Raw genomic sequence first — 15397 nt, forward strand, 5'->3', positions numbered from 1 at the left:
TGTGGAAAATCATTGTATGACAGAATTAAAAACGATGATATAAGAAAGGAATGTAAGGCTGAACGAGGAATAATTGAAAAGATTAGAAAGAGTTCTTTGCGGTGGTATGGACATGTGGAGCGAATGGATAGCGAGAGAATGACTAAGAAAATATATGTGGCGAATGTGAGAGGGAAAACAGAACGTGGACGACCGAAAAAGACTTGGCACGATCAGATCAATCAGAACCTAAAATCTGGCGGTGTCAAAAGTCTGCGTAATCGGAGGGCATGTATGACTAGATGTATGGATGTGAAGGAGGCTAGGAGTGTATGTCAGGACAGAAGAGTGTGGCGTTCCATCCTCTCTGCCTACCCCTGCGGGGAAACGGCGTGATGGTAGTAGTAGTAGTAGTAGTAGTATATATATATATATATATATATATATATATATATATATATATATATATATATATATATATATATATATATATATATATATATATATATGGAAATAAAAGTAGAATTCAATCCAATTAACTTGTTCTATTTTGGATGTTTTACCCACAAATTTTAAATGGCATTCTACCAAGTGTCTGCAGTTACAATAAATTATGTAATTTTAAGTGTACGGAATCTAACGTTTTCATGTTCTTTAGCTAGCTTCAGTATCTGCATGTTATGTTAATAAAAAAATAATAAAACTGGTATATTTAATTGATTAAGGTTATTGGATTGAATTATATTTTTTTTTACATACATAAATTAAAAATATGTGACGCGTTTCGTCTTATAAAGACGTTATCCAACTCCAAAGTTAGAGTTTAATAATGTCTTAATAAGACGAAACGCGTCACATATTTTCATTATATATGTATATATATATATATATATATATATATATATATATATATATATATATATATATATATATATATATATATATATATATATGGAAATAAAAGTAGAATTCAATCCAATTAACTTGTTCTATTTTGGATGTTTTACCCACAAATTTTAAATGGCATTCTACCAAGTGTCGTCAGTTACAATAAATTATGTAATTTTAAGTGTACGGAATCTAACGTTTTCATGTTCTTTAGCTAGCTTCAGTATCTGCATGTTATGAATATAAATGAAACACCAATTCGATTAGAGATTAGTGATGTTATCATGCGTGAAAACGCTAAAAATTAATTGGTGTAGAATGATTGACATGCAAATGAAGCGGACCTTAATTTCGTGATTGCAGGTGTCGTTAGCGTACCATGGGCGTCTCAGTTCACAGGCTACCTTTTTAATTAAACCTTTAAGGTGATGTGATAATGTGTTTGTGTTTACTTAGGCAGCAATACAGGGTGTCGCAGGACAGGATAAGCTATTTTATTTGTTAGTATAGGCACACCTTACATATTACATCTAAGAAACAGCCTTCAATTGTATTAATTTGTTCCAAAGGTTTTCGTGTAAGTCGAAAAAATATTGATTTTTTAAATATATGGTAATAAAAATAATAAAATCCTTATCCGCACCCAATGGTGCATAGGGCACTGCATCATATAAACGCAGTGTTATCTTGATCGTTTACATATGAAGGAAAGGTGATCAGCCCTCCGCTTCAGGTACCAGTCCAGGGTAGTATTGAATGAATATTACAGTGAAAAAATCACTTATATTTATTTTACCCCCCTTGGGAATCGAACCCGGGACCTCTAGAACGGTAGCCGAGCGTGCTGACCATTACACTACGGAGGCGGACAAAAATATATGGTATGTATAATAAAACTAGTTTCAACGGATTTAGTACACGTGTGAAAACATAATGTTATAATTATTATAATATTATTATTCTTCTTACATTATTCGATATTCATTAATCAATTTTTATAATTCATTATTCATCGTGCATTATTCATCATTCATTATTCATTATTTATAATTCATCATTCATCATTCATTATTCTTTATTTATGATTAAATTTTCATCATTCCTTATTCTTATTCTTTATTCTATATGCATAATTTAATTTTCATCGTTCCTTATTCATAATTTATTATTAATCATTCATGATTCATTTTTTTATCTTTCATTATTCATCGTTCATCATTCATTTTCATCATTCATTATCCGTTATTCATCATTCATCATTCATTCATCAAGCGCCTTCGAGGTAATATATTACGAAAATGGTGCTATATAAAATAAAAGCGAGTGTTTTTGCCTAGAATTTTCACTCATGAATTACATGAAATTATTGTAACATTAAACATAAATAGTAAATCCACTCATGAGTAGGCATTGGCTATGAAACTTAAAAAGTTGAAGCCTGAGTAGGGTCATGATAAGCGGTGTTGCATAAGCCATAGCTAGATTTCAGAGTCACTTGGGCGTTAGGTAACTTTGGTTCGTTGATTATGTGACTACTAGCTTGTGGTAAAAAGGTTGAATAGAGAAGTGTCGTTTTGTTGTTTGTTTTATTTTGAACGAAGCGTCAAAATATATACTTTTTTGTGTTATAATTCGCTCACTCCTTTCAAGAACGTCATAAATAAAAAATCGTCAATTTTCAGTTGTGCATGTTTTCGGAATGCCCAGAAAATTGACTATATCTAAGCAAAAGAGGCATATTTTAAAGTTAATATTTACCCGCTACAGGGCAGAAAATGTTGTTTTTGCATTTTGAAGAAAATGTATTGTTTTATTATTTTTTTAAGTAAACTAAATATTTTTCAAATGGAGAAAAAACCCTCAGGTTTTACCTAAAAAGATCTGTGGCATAGTAAAAAGTTCAATAAGTGGCTTGATATTTATTTTTAATCCATTGTGTTATATTTTTAAACTTTAAAAACGTTCTCCTGAAAAATCAAGTTTTTTTTTTATGACGTTCTTGAAAGGAGTGAGCGAATTGTATACTACAATAGTTATGCTCCTGTGTATGTTATTGAAGATTATATCTCCACACTTGACACAAATCGGTACCTTTTCCTTCAAATTGATTGGTGTTGATTCTATGTAGGCTGATAGCCGTAGCATTCACTTAATGGGTATATATTTATTATTCTATACAGTATATCTACATCAGAATTTTGTGTGGGTGGGTCAAAATAATTTAAATAAAAATGGAAGAATATAAGTCGGATAATAAAAAATAATGTTAAACAACAAGTGTTATGAAAGAGTATATTATTTCGAGAAATAAAAATACTTTGTGTTCTGATCCACTCACATTTTTATTAACCAACTAGTTTCGGCAACAACCTGTTGCCCTCTTCAGGGTTTCATTTATTACTAATATATAACTAGTAATAAATGAAACCCTGAAGAGGGCAACAGGTTGTTGCCGAAACTAGTTGGTTAATAAAAATGTGAGTGGATCAGAACACAAAGTATTTTTATTTCTCGAAATAATATATCAATATGATCCACAAAGTTAATGCTTTCAACATTCAAAACACGTTATAAACGAGTGTTAAACACTGGCAATAATTTAGAAATAAACGATTCCATTGGAACAAAAGTTATTTTAATAAATTATTGTTGCATGTATTTATAATATAATCAAGCGCATTTACCTCAATTTTAATTAAAAAGACTGAGAAATGCATAGATTAACTTTTTAAATATTTTAATAGGAGTATTTTTAAATATGAGCTAATGATAAAAAGAAGTTAAAAAATCAAACCCTTTTTATATGATGTTTGAAGTGTTTTAATTTTCACATTGTGGTGTGTCCAAATACTGTGTGTACATATAATGTTCACAAAGCTGGGTTTTACTTCACTTACGAGTTATATTTACATTTTTTGGACATTTTAATATAGATGAAGAAGAATATGGAAGTCTAGGCAGGTCATAAGACCTGTAAATACCCAGACTTCTATACTTTAATTTTCTTCTTCATCTATGTTGAGATGTCAAAAAATGTTTTTATTTTATTTTAAAAATGTTTTTTTCTGTAACTTTGTCTCACGATTCATAAATATTATAAAATCAATAAACTCATATTTATATCATATCTAGTTAGACAAATACTTTGTCTTCTTCAGGGATGGATACGTACTTAACTTAAAACATAGATATATTCATAGTTAGGTGAGTAGACGGGATAAAACAGTGGTTAATTAAGTAAGGTTTGAGATGAGAGGGGTGATTTTATGCTAGTGAGAGGGGTAGCTTTATTATATATTAATTTAAATCACATATACACATCTATTTAAAATACATTAAATAATGAACAGTTTTGTACAATTATGCATACTTTTTAACATTATAATAATATTTCAAAGTGAATACTGAACCAAAAAAATTCTCAATCAAAGAATTATAAATCTGTGCTGTGTTTTTTTCGTGCGTCATAATTTTTTGTTGAATAGTACAATATATGACGTGATGGTATTTAATAAAATAAAAACATGGCTGTTAGAAATAAGATATTGTCAAGCTGTAAATGTAAAAAAAATAACACTCTTGACTCCAGATAATATTATTTTTCATAGTTAAAGATCGTTTTTTTCAAAACTCGACATTCGGTTTTAGATATTACAATAGGACAAAATTATTTTTTTAAGTTACTAGATGCATAAAATAAATTCAACAAACTTTCGTTAATTATAAAATTTTGGTAATTTTTAGATGCACTATAGAAGATGTATTAAATTTTGGTCGCGTATTGAAAAAAATAGCAACCTCTTACCTCATAATATATACAAGTATTGTAGGTACTCGTATTTTATTAGTTTTTTTTCTTGTTTGTTTATGACGATACATACATATGTTTTAATAATTTTATTAAGTTTGAGATGCCAAATCGAATTGAATCAAAATAACAAGGTATGTTGCAGTCGATCCAAATATCTGAAAAAAAGTGTTTTTCTAATTAATAACAACTATTGGAAACTATTTATTTCATAAATAATAATCATCATATTCGATCTTACGCCAGTAATTGAAGTTTGAGTCGATGAATTTATTTCATAAACAAAATACTAAGATCAAATAAGGGTTCACGTTTTATTTGACCGGACAATACATTTATTAAAATCCTAAGACAATCATTACTGGTCTTACTAATCAGTACTAATACGTGCAAAAAATCAGGCGGTTGAAGAGGATTAAACTATTTACATTTTAATAGCTAAATATCATGTAATTAGTGATGTCACCAAGTGTGACGTATTTAAGCGTCTTATACGCAAGACTCACCACTAGTTGACTTGCATTTTACGGTCTAAGCTAGGAATTAGCTGTTATACTTTAATATTATATCTAAGCTAGTAATTAGCTGTTATACGGTAATTAGCTGTTATACTTTAATATTATAAACGGCACTGGTAACAACTCTTCAAATCCTTTCGTATACGTAATGATGCAATATGATGCCAACTTAGTAAAATGCTGTTTTCTTTAAATATTGTATTTAATACGTTGTACATTGAGCTAGTATTATAAAATTATAAAAATCACAAATACCAGTTTTACCTAATTTATTTATTTCAATTTATTTATTTTGTTCGCCTCCGTAGTGCAATGGTCAGCACGCTCGGCTACCGTTCTGGAGGTCCCGGGTTCGATTCCCGGGGGGGTCAAATAAATATAAGTGATTTTTTTCACTGTAATATTTATTCGATATTACCCTGGACTGGTCCTGAAGCGGGGGGCTGATCACCTTTCCTTCATGTGTAGACGATCAAGATAACACTGCGTTTATATAAAGCAGTGCCCTATGCACCATTGGGGTGCGGATAAGGGTTTTATTTATATATTATTATATCTATTTCAAATAATATCAAGCTGTAGTGAGTCATGATAGCGTTGATCGGGGAACGCGACATCATTCAACTCCTTCTAATTGAATCGCATTGACGTTCCTTGATCACCTTTTGATTAAAAACGTTAATCACGGAAATACACTGACTTAATTTTATTGATGGGACCCACCCATTATTAGTCTTCTTAAAACAAATCATTCATGATACTCGATCTTATTCCAGTGTACTCTCTATCTACCTTACTGCACATTTAAGGACTTTCAATCGATTAACCGATCTTCTGATTTGTTTAAAATGTAATCGCTTTGAAGCTGTTTGATCATCCTTTGATTAAACCATTAATAACGAAAGCACACTGAATCCATTTTTTTAAGGGACCCACTTAGGTGATAAGGCTGCTAGCCTTCTTAAAAAATCGTTGATGACCCTCTATACTCATTCATAACACTATTATACCCGTATCTACCTACCTGATAACATAATTTATGTCTAACATATAGTCTGTGTGGAATGAAATAAACAGTTTTTTTCATTCATTATTTATAGCACAATACGTACCTTCGACAAAAGCTGTTGGTTTACTGGAAAAAACCCAGCCGCTGTGATTTCTCGGGGTAATTCCATTATTTGCAAAACAAAAAGCCTAATCTGGAAAAATCGGCCTTATTAATTGAACGTCACCCTCGGATGAAAATATACAATGCTAATAGAAAAATATTTGTATTTTTTCAGTATGTCATTACGCTTACCATATTCGTTAAATCTGACGAATGATGATTTATTCTGAAAAGGATTAGGGCGGATTTTTTCGCCTGAAAAAAGCAGTAGGTACTAAAATTAAAGTTACAACATTTTGAGTGTGTCCAAATACTGTCAAAAAAATGTGAGATGTCAAAAAATAATATGAAAATAACTCGTGTAATTGGAGATAATCCAAATTTTGTGAACAAGTATTTGGACACACTCAAAATGTTGTAAGTAAATTATCTGGTCAAATTATAAGCTTAAATAATAAAAATAAAAATGGTATTTTCTGGCGTTTGTCAGGTGTGTGATTAAAATTCAGGATTTGGACCTCACATACTAATATAAGAGTTTCTGCTTAGTAAAAAGCTTCTTTACATCTCACCAAAAGATGTCTCTAGTGAAGTTCTTGTGATTCAAGAACAAGGTTTCTAAATTGGTTCATATAAGTATATGGAACTTCCAAGAATTTGAGAAGTGTGGTTGTCAATAATGGGTAGAATTGGTGAATGTTACACGTGTGTAAAGTGATCACTTAAACCAGCCTATGACGGTCGTCAGCCCCGTAAATGCCCAGACTTCCATATTCTTCTTCATCTTTGATGAGATGTCAAAAAATAATATGAAAATTTAAGTTGTTAAATGCATTTTTATGCAGTGGAATACAGATAACTTATTCCGATGTAAATTATTTGAAGATTTTTTTTATTCAAAAATAGTTTTATTATTTTGGTGAACCATAGTATGCTCGTGCACTACACGGAATTTTACCGTCCGGCAGTCTATTGTTTTCATTGTTCTGTGTAAACTATAACATCTAGATACGTACTTCAGCAATACATAGATCGCAAATAATTGTAAGTCCGATGATGCATATAAGCATCGCCACCAGGACTATTATTGCGTGGAGATTTTGCAGAATCTGAAGTTGGCTTTGCTGTTTGACATCAGTGTACCAATAGAACCTTCAAATGAGAAAATACAGTTTAAGGATATACGTATAGGACCTCTATAAACCGAACGCCGAAAATTTTCAAGTCGGTTATATGATTATCATTATATGATATACATACAATACATACTTACATTTGTGTGAAAACTGTGCAATACGAAATCCATAAAGTGAATAAGATAGACGTGGAGTAAATTGAGTTTATTTTTTGCAGTGAAATACATAACTCGTGATGAATCTTTTTAGTTTTTAGTAAAGTTTGTTCAAAATCATTTCTGAAATAAATTAAAATTTAAGGTCCGTGTATCAAAATAAATGTGAACCTCATTATCACTAAACTATCTTACTAACTAACCATCATGCCGCTTTCCTGCAGGTGTAGACAGAGAGAGTAGAACGCCACACCACTCTGTCTTTGCAAACAATATTTGCTTCTTCCACATTCATACATCTCCTTATACATAAACGTCGATTATCTGTCATACAGCTGCACATTTATCGGAGAGATCGCATTTCGACTCCATTCAGTCTACTTTCATCATTATTTTGACAACTCTTTGCATCATTTCCATACAATAGCGTTGGAACCATGACTCCGTTAAATACTGCCAGTTTAGATATCGCTAAAAGCTAAACTGTATAAATATAATTAAAGAAAAATACATTTAATTTTATTTACATATTATTTATAATTAAATAATTAAATAAAAGTGCATTCCTCTACTAAGCAATAAAGAAATAATAAAGTTTACTGTAAAATCCATTGAAAAGTTTCTCACCTTTTAGCAAATATGTGTTTCGTATGATACTCAGCTGAAAGCTTCAATTTTTGATGTCTCAAAATTGATCCTAGTATCTTTTCATTTATCAAGTAAAACCTTTGCTTGACAAGCGCAACGTAAGTGCAAAAGATACACGCGACTGCAAAGTGCAGCACATTCGGGATGACAAATAATAGGGTGAACTGCGCCCTGTATGACGTCATCTCGTGCCAGTTTGCCCCGTAGTCAAGGGAACCGGACGATATTATGAAGGTGTTCAGTAGAATCACGACTGATATTATGCGCCTTTTAGAGCTTTTATAAGGGATGGAGACTCCCATATTAGCCAGGACACGGTCTATTTTCTGCAAGGACTCTGTGATTCCTTCGAACGTTTTCTGTCCTCTGATTTCGTTTACGAAGATGGAGAGAGATGACAAGAATCCCAAGTATAATCTCAGGCGAATCGTCATCTGAAACGTGAAAGTATGAAAATATGTGCCTACGATAGCATTTGTTTTTTTGTTTGTTTTTTTTTAATGATTTTATTTAGTTATTTTCATATTTTTGACATCTTAAGATAGATGAAGAAGAAAATGGAATAGTGGGTATTGACAGGGCTTACGACCTGCTATAGGCCGGTTAAGTGATCACTTTTTGGCAAAGCATCCAATATTTAGTGATGCATGCAATTATCACTTTATACACGTGTAACATTCATCATGCTACCCCTGATTGACAACCACACTTCTCTTATTTTGGAAGTCATACATATATGATCAATCTCATGATTGAGTTCACGACAGCGATCTATGATTGGATTTAGAAAGCTTTTATTTGATAGAGACCCTTTTATTTAGATGTATGCAACAGCCTAACGGGATAATTTTACATGCTGGAAGAAGCCCGAAAAATTTTTTTTTGCAACTTGTAATTTGACCAGATTAGATATATAAATGATTGGTTTTAGAAAGCTTTTATTTAGCAAATATTCTTAATTAGATGTATGCAAGATCTTAACCGGATTATTTTACATGCTGGGATACGCCTGAATTAAAAAAAAATGTTTATGCAGCTTATAATTTAAACAGATTAAATTTATATATGATATGATTGGATTTTTAAAATTTAATAAATATATAATACTTATTTATATTTTTTTATACAATTTCCATACATTTTAGTTGCGCTGAGCCTCTCCAAAAAAGAGACTGAGCTCTTGTGCTTGGAGAGGGCTTTTTTGTTTTTTTTTTGTTTGTTTTTACTATAAACATTATAGTATCATATTATACATTTCAAAAAAATATTATATATTACTGGGAAACATATATTTTTATGCAGTGCGAGGGAGTTATCTTGTTTAGCTTTTTATTATAATGTCTGCATATGTTTGTAATGTTCGTTAATCTTTTTTTTAAAGTGTTTGTTCCTTTTATATTTTTAATTTAGAAAACCTTTTTATTTATTGTTTCGGCGTTAACTTTGTGGTAAGACATGTTACAATGATTAAAGAAAACACTTGTTTTTTACCACTTGAGTTTTATTATAGACTACATGTTTCAGAAGTTAAACTTCCATCATTCAGGTGTGTATAATAACTAAAATATAAAATATAAAAATTGTTCAATAAATAAGGAGAGGGTAAAGTAAGGGGAAGGGGTTAGTCAAGGGGCGGACTTTGGAAACAAAGGAAAAATGGAAAGCAAAGGTGAAGAATTTTGAAACAATGTATTATTTAATAAATTATTATTAGAATTTAGGTTTTTTTGGATTTCTAAATTTTCAAGATAATTCATAATTTTGCCTTTATATGGAACAAGGTGTAATAATTTTAATTTATGAGAGTGAAATGAGTGATTAGTATTTATTATGTGATTTGCAAATTCCGAAAAATAATTACTAACAACACCGCTATGATGTTCTTTAATTCTAATCTTTAAATTTCTCGCAGTTTGGCCAATATATTTTTTTTTATCAATTAGAAAACCTTTATTTACCAGAGACCCTTTTCATAAATGGCTGTTGTTTTGCGTTAATGATAGTAAGGCGTTTCTTACCCTAATTATAATATTGCTGGCCGCGAAAAAAAAGGAAGTGATAATTCTCAATGAGTTGAGTAAGAACGCCAGGGCTGCGATACTCGTGACGACAGCTCCGGGAGTCGACCTCACGAACCCGCTTCCGGTCATCCGGTAGGGGGCCAGACCTAGTACTTTACTTCCGTAGTACAAGGGAGATAGCATGTCCATAAGGGGGCTTCTTGTCTCTTTCAATCGTCTCTTATTACTGGTTTTACTGAACATTATTATACCTTTTACTGAAATTCCATAGAAAAAATATTAGAAATCTGGGATCGATACTTGATTATATGTAAAATGTTAGAAATAATTCTTATGTTCATTTGATTGTATCAATCTTCTTCTTCTTACCCTTATCCGCACCCAATGGTGCATAGGGCACTACATCGTATTGACGCAGTGATATATTGATCGTTACTTACAGAAGGCAAGGTGATCACTTCTGTGCTTCAGGGTAGTATCGAATAAATATTAGAGTGTAAAATCACTAGTATTTATTTTCACCCCCCCCCCCCCTGGGAATCGAACCCGAGCCTCCAGCACGGTATCTAAACACGCTAACCATTACACCACGGAGGCGGATATATTATCATGTATCAAACACTTGATTTTAACGCCTAAAGGCCATATACCATATTTAGATGCATATACAAGGTGTCTCAACAGAATGGAACCATCATCAAATTCTTGTGATTTTTCCTTCGTATAAACGAAGGAAAAATCACAAGAATTTTCACCTATGGTCACGAAGCGGAAAGTTATTTACTTCAACAGATGGCACAAGTTCTCAACAGATGGCAGTTCCAATTAAGATACGATTGCGATTGTTACAATACTGCATATACAAAACATTCTAAAATTGGTACAATAATGGGTAGAATAGTGAATGTTACACAGTGTACAAAGTGATCACTTAATCCAGATAATATTTTCGAAAGTCGTATTTCATCGCGTAAGATGCTTCGTCTCTGTTGAGACACTTAATATATCTCAAAATATTAGTAATAATAAATATTGTGTCATCAGATTACATTGTACAGATTGTCAAACCTATCTAGGTTTATCAGAACATATCAGATGATGTACAACAAAAATTATTATTATTATAAAATATTTTCTTACAAATCAACAAAACTAAACAATATTTCTCAAAATGTGGACTTACAAAAGAGAGCTCACAAATTAAAAGTGCTGCAAAATTATTTTATTCTCGTAATAATAATTTTCAAACAATGTTTTTGTTAAAAATGAGCCAGAAAACCTCCCAAGCAATATTAAGTTATAAGTTATACTAAAACATACTACACTTGACATACAATATTTTTTTTCATTCTACTAATGCCCATCATACATTTGATCAGATAACTTGATTGATTACTGCATTAAAACATACATATTTATTTATTTGCATATGACTCGTATTGCATTGCCCCAAAAAGTAATATTTTAGAGTGCATTTTGATTATTACCTTATAAATTATAAACATTAGTAAATAATTCACATTAGTTACTCTGTTTAAATTACACTGGCCAACAATTTACAACTTTTAATTTGTAACTGGCATGAAAATACCTGATCTTTATACACTTTGCATAGCTGAATTCAAAAACGAAAACAAAAAAAATGTAGCACGTCAGATTTTTTAGGTATGGATATTTTTAATTCTGATATTGACTTAAGTTTATCTTATTATTTATGTATAAATATAAATAAATTTATAATGCTATCGTATTAAATATCAATAAGTTAATATATTTCCACTGTTACTCCATAATTATCAATACTTTTTTTTATCCCTTAGACCTTAGACTAACACATGTCTAGATACCAACCACTATTACAGTTTCAACATATGGGTTACACACAAACAACAATATGACTGTAACATCAAAACTTGACGTGATAAAAGCTTGTCACCATATAGACTATGAATAAGAATGATAAAGTTAGTCCAAATCAGTCAACAAAATTTCAAACTTTATAAAATTAATTAACTTTGTTTTCATCACTTTTTAAAAAAATATTTTATTAATACAATTTAACCTACCAGTTTCGACAATACCTTGTCATCACCAGGGTTAATTTTAAATCAAAAACATTAAAAACATTAAAATACTCTCACCAAAAACTTCCACACACTCCATAAAAATGCTATTATGTGTTCTGAATTGATTTCTGGAGTCCATCATGAGAGAAGCGTTCATTTTCTTTTCCGTTATCGCGGTTTCTACTGTCTATTCCTGGGTCAGTGTCCTACTCTATGGTCGCTTTGTCCGTTTCCGCTGATTTGGTATCCGGTCATCCATGGATTTGGGTTGTTCATAAAGCGTCATTTTCCCATCGTGTAACGACGTTCGTTGATTTTGTCCGATCAATTCGAAAAAATCGTATTCATTCCTGGGCAGTATATCGTAGATAGTGTTATAAACTTTGAAAACATATTTAGTTCTTTTAATTTACGTCATTAAAACGTCAAGTTCTTGTGTATAACGGATAATTATCGTGTTTATTTTGATTGCGAGACGCCGCCGCCATTTTGAGTGCGCGGTAATTGTTTACAAACACCGTGAGAAGTGTGTGAATCTTATTATTATTAAGTGTCTCGTCTTCTATAAAAACAAAACTAAAGAAGTGCTCGTATTATAAACTTTCGCTTCAATCCAAACGGCATTGTCGCGCATTTACCGAAAAAACTTTTCATTTCGAATATTTTATAAACAAAACGACGCCATCTTGAAACACGTGTTTGTTGTTTACAAACATCGTGCGAGTCAAGATTTTCAAGGGCGACGGATAGTTAATTAAATTTTTATAGAACTTTATGCTTTGTGCCTAATTTCATATAAATTTTCACATCTGTCCGAAAACACCGATCTTTATAGAAAATGAGTGATACAGAAAATGTTTCGCCATTATCGCCGGTAGCTGGGCCTTCTCAGCGCAGTGAATCTCGAAAAAGATCCTGCGATCCATCCGTTTTATCGTCAGATTCAGAGTCTCCTGAACCGCGTCAGCAAAAGCGCCTTAAAGTGTTAATGGACCCACGGATAGACTATCTAGTTCAGCAGATAGGACTTTTGACTGACGCCGTGTTCCAAAGTCAAACCGGGGCTAAGGTCGCGGCGCCAGGCGACACTTCTCCCGTAGACTCGGGATCGCAAGAAGACGACGACGGTTTTCTACAGCAGCCTCCTGGACTAGAGGAACACGAGGATCCTCAGGATATCCAAGAAGAGCTGCAGCTGGATTTCCAGGAACCCAGCACAGTAGTCAAGGAACCTATCCATCCAACAGCAAATCCCATCAGGATTCGAGCCTTAGAAAAGCTGCAACACTTTGGTAGTGAAAACTGGGCAGGCGTGCGATATGCTGATGTCCAGAAGAAATTTCTGGCAGAGCCATCGTTTGTTGAATTGAAAGTCAACGACGAGCTCAGACGCTGCGATGTCAGCTCCCCTGCCCAGGCTTCGCTGGAAAGGTCTTTCGCCGCTCTATCTCATGCCCTCCTCATACAAAAAGAGGAGTTTCAATCAGGGCTCCAAGAACTGGTCAATTGGGCCGCTGATAAGAACACAATTCTTAATAAAAGAAACGTATTCGATAAAGTAAAAGTTTTGTTTGCTCCTGACTCCGCATACCAGAAGGTTTCCGAAGATATTCTTCAGATGGTATGTGGCAGGCGCACAGAGGCGGTACAATTCCGCAGAAAATCCATCCTCGGGGAAGTCAGAGACGAGCATGTCAGAGAGGGACTTTGCAAAATCCCTCCTTGCTCAGAATATCTCTTTGAAAAGGGGAATCTGACGGCCTTCCTCTCTAGGGTAGGTACCTCTGACAAGCTTACGATAAAACCTGCAACAACCCATCCTTTATCAAGACCCCAGGTTCCTACCAGAAAAAAGCCAGATAACCAGTTTTTTCGTGAACAGCGAAGGCCTCTCGCTAACAAAAATAACGGTCCTCCCAGAGGAGAAGCTGGCCCCAGCAAATTTTCCACCAAGAAAAAAGGGGGAGGCAAGTCTACTTCTGGTAGTTCAAAAGGAAAGTTTAGAGGAAGGCACACTCGAAATTGACGCCAGAAGGAATCCATTTCGCGGGGGATGCTTAAAGTTATTCCAGGCAGCATGGGCGACACTGGGAGCACCAGCATTTATGCTAAAAATGATAAGGGGGACACGAATACCATTTGTGTCAAAACCTCCTTTGATAATGCCACACAAGAATACTTTAAATCACCTCAGCACACCCCCTTCTGCCGAGATGGACTCCCAAATAAAGGAACTCACCGAGAGCGGTGTTCTGGAAGCCGCGGATCTCACTCCCAGCTTCTTATCAAAAATGTTCCTAACACCAAAATCGGACGGCTCCTCACGGGTAATCTTCAACTTGAAGTCCCTAAACCTGTTTTTAAACCCTGCTCCATTCAAACTCATAAGCCACTGCAAGGTTCCGGAATTTTTGCAACCAAACGATTGGTTGACAAAGATAGACCTCTCACAAGCATACTACCATCTCCCGATCGCATCAAAGCATCGGAGATTCTTGCGCTTGGTCTACCGAGGAAACTTGCTTCAGATGACAAGTCTGCCCTTTGGCCTTTCATCTGCTCCCAGAATGTTCGCGACCCTTACAAATTGGGTAGCCGAGTTACTGCGTCAGAAAGGTATACGGACAATCGTGTATCTCGACGACTTCCTCCTTGCGAGCCAATCCAAGGAAGATCTAGGCCGACAAACGCGGCTAGCAGTAAACACTCTACAATATCTGGGATGGAATGTAAATTTCCAAAAGTCAGTGCTCTCCCCAACACAAAAGTGCGAATACCTGGGGGTCGTATGGGACATGCGCAACAATCGCAAGTCCCTGTCAGAACGGAAGTGTGCGGCATTCCACCAATCACTTCGAGCGATACTGTCTTCTCGCCGATGGTCACGAAAGCAAGCGGAAAGTCTCCTGGGAAGGTTAAACTTTGCCAACTTCGTGGTGAGAAGAGGACGGCTGCACTGCCGACAATTGCAGATAGCGAGCAAACCGCTGAAGCAACTTCCACCCAGAAGATTAGTTCCAATGACCGAGGAGTGCTTGCAGGAGGTGGAATGGTGGTTAGAGAACTT

This window comes from Brachycentrus maculatus, unplaced genomic scaffold (assembly GCF_059751285.1).
Source record: "Brachycentrus maculatus isolate JH-2025_06_01 unplaced genomic scaffold, ASM5975128v1 h1tg000104l, whole genome shotgun sequence".
Lineage (NCBI taxonomy): Eukaryota > Metazoa > Arthropoda > Insecta > Trichoptera > Brachycentridae > Brachycentrus > Brachycentrus maculatus.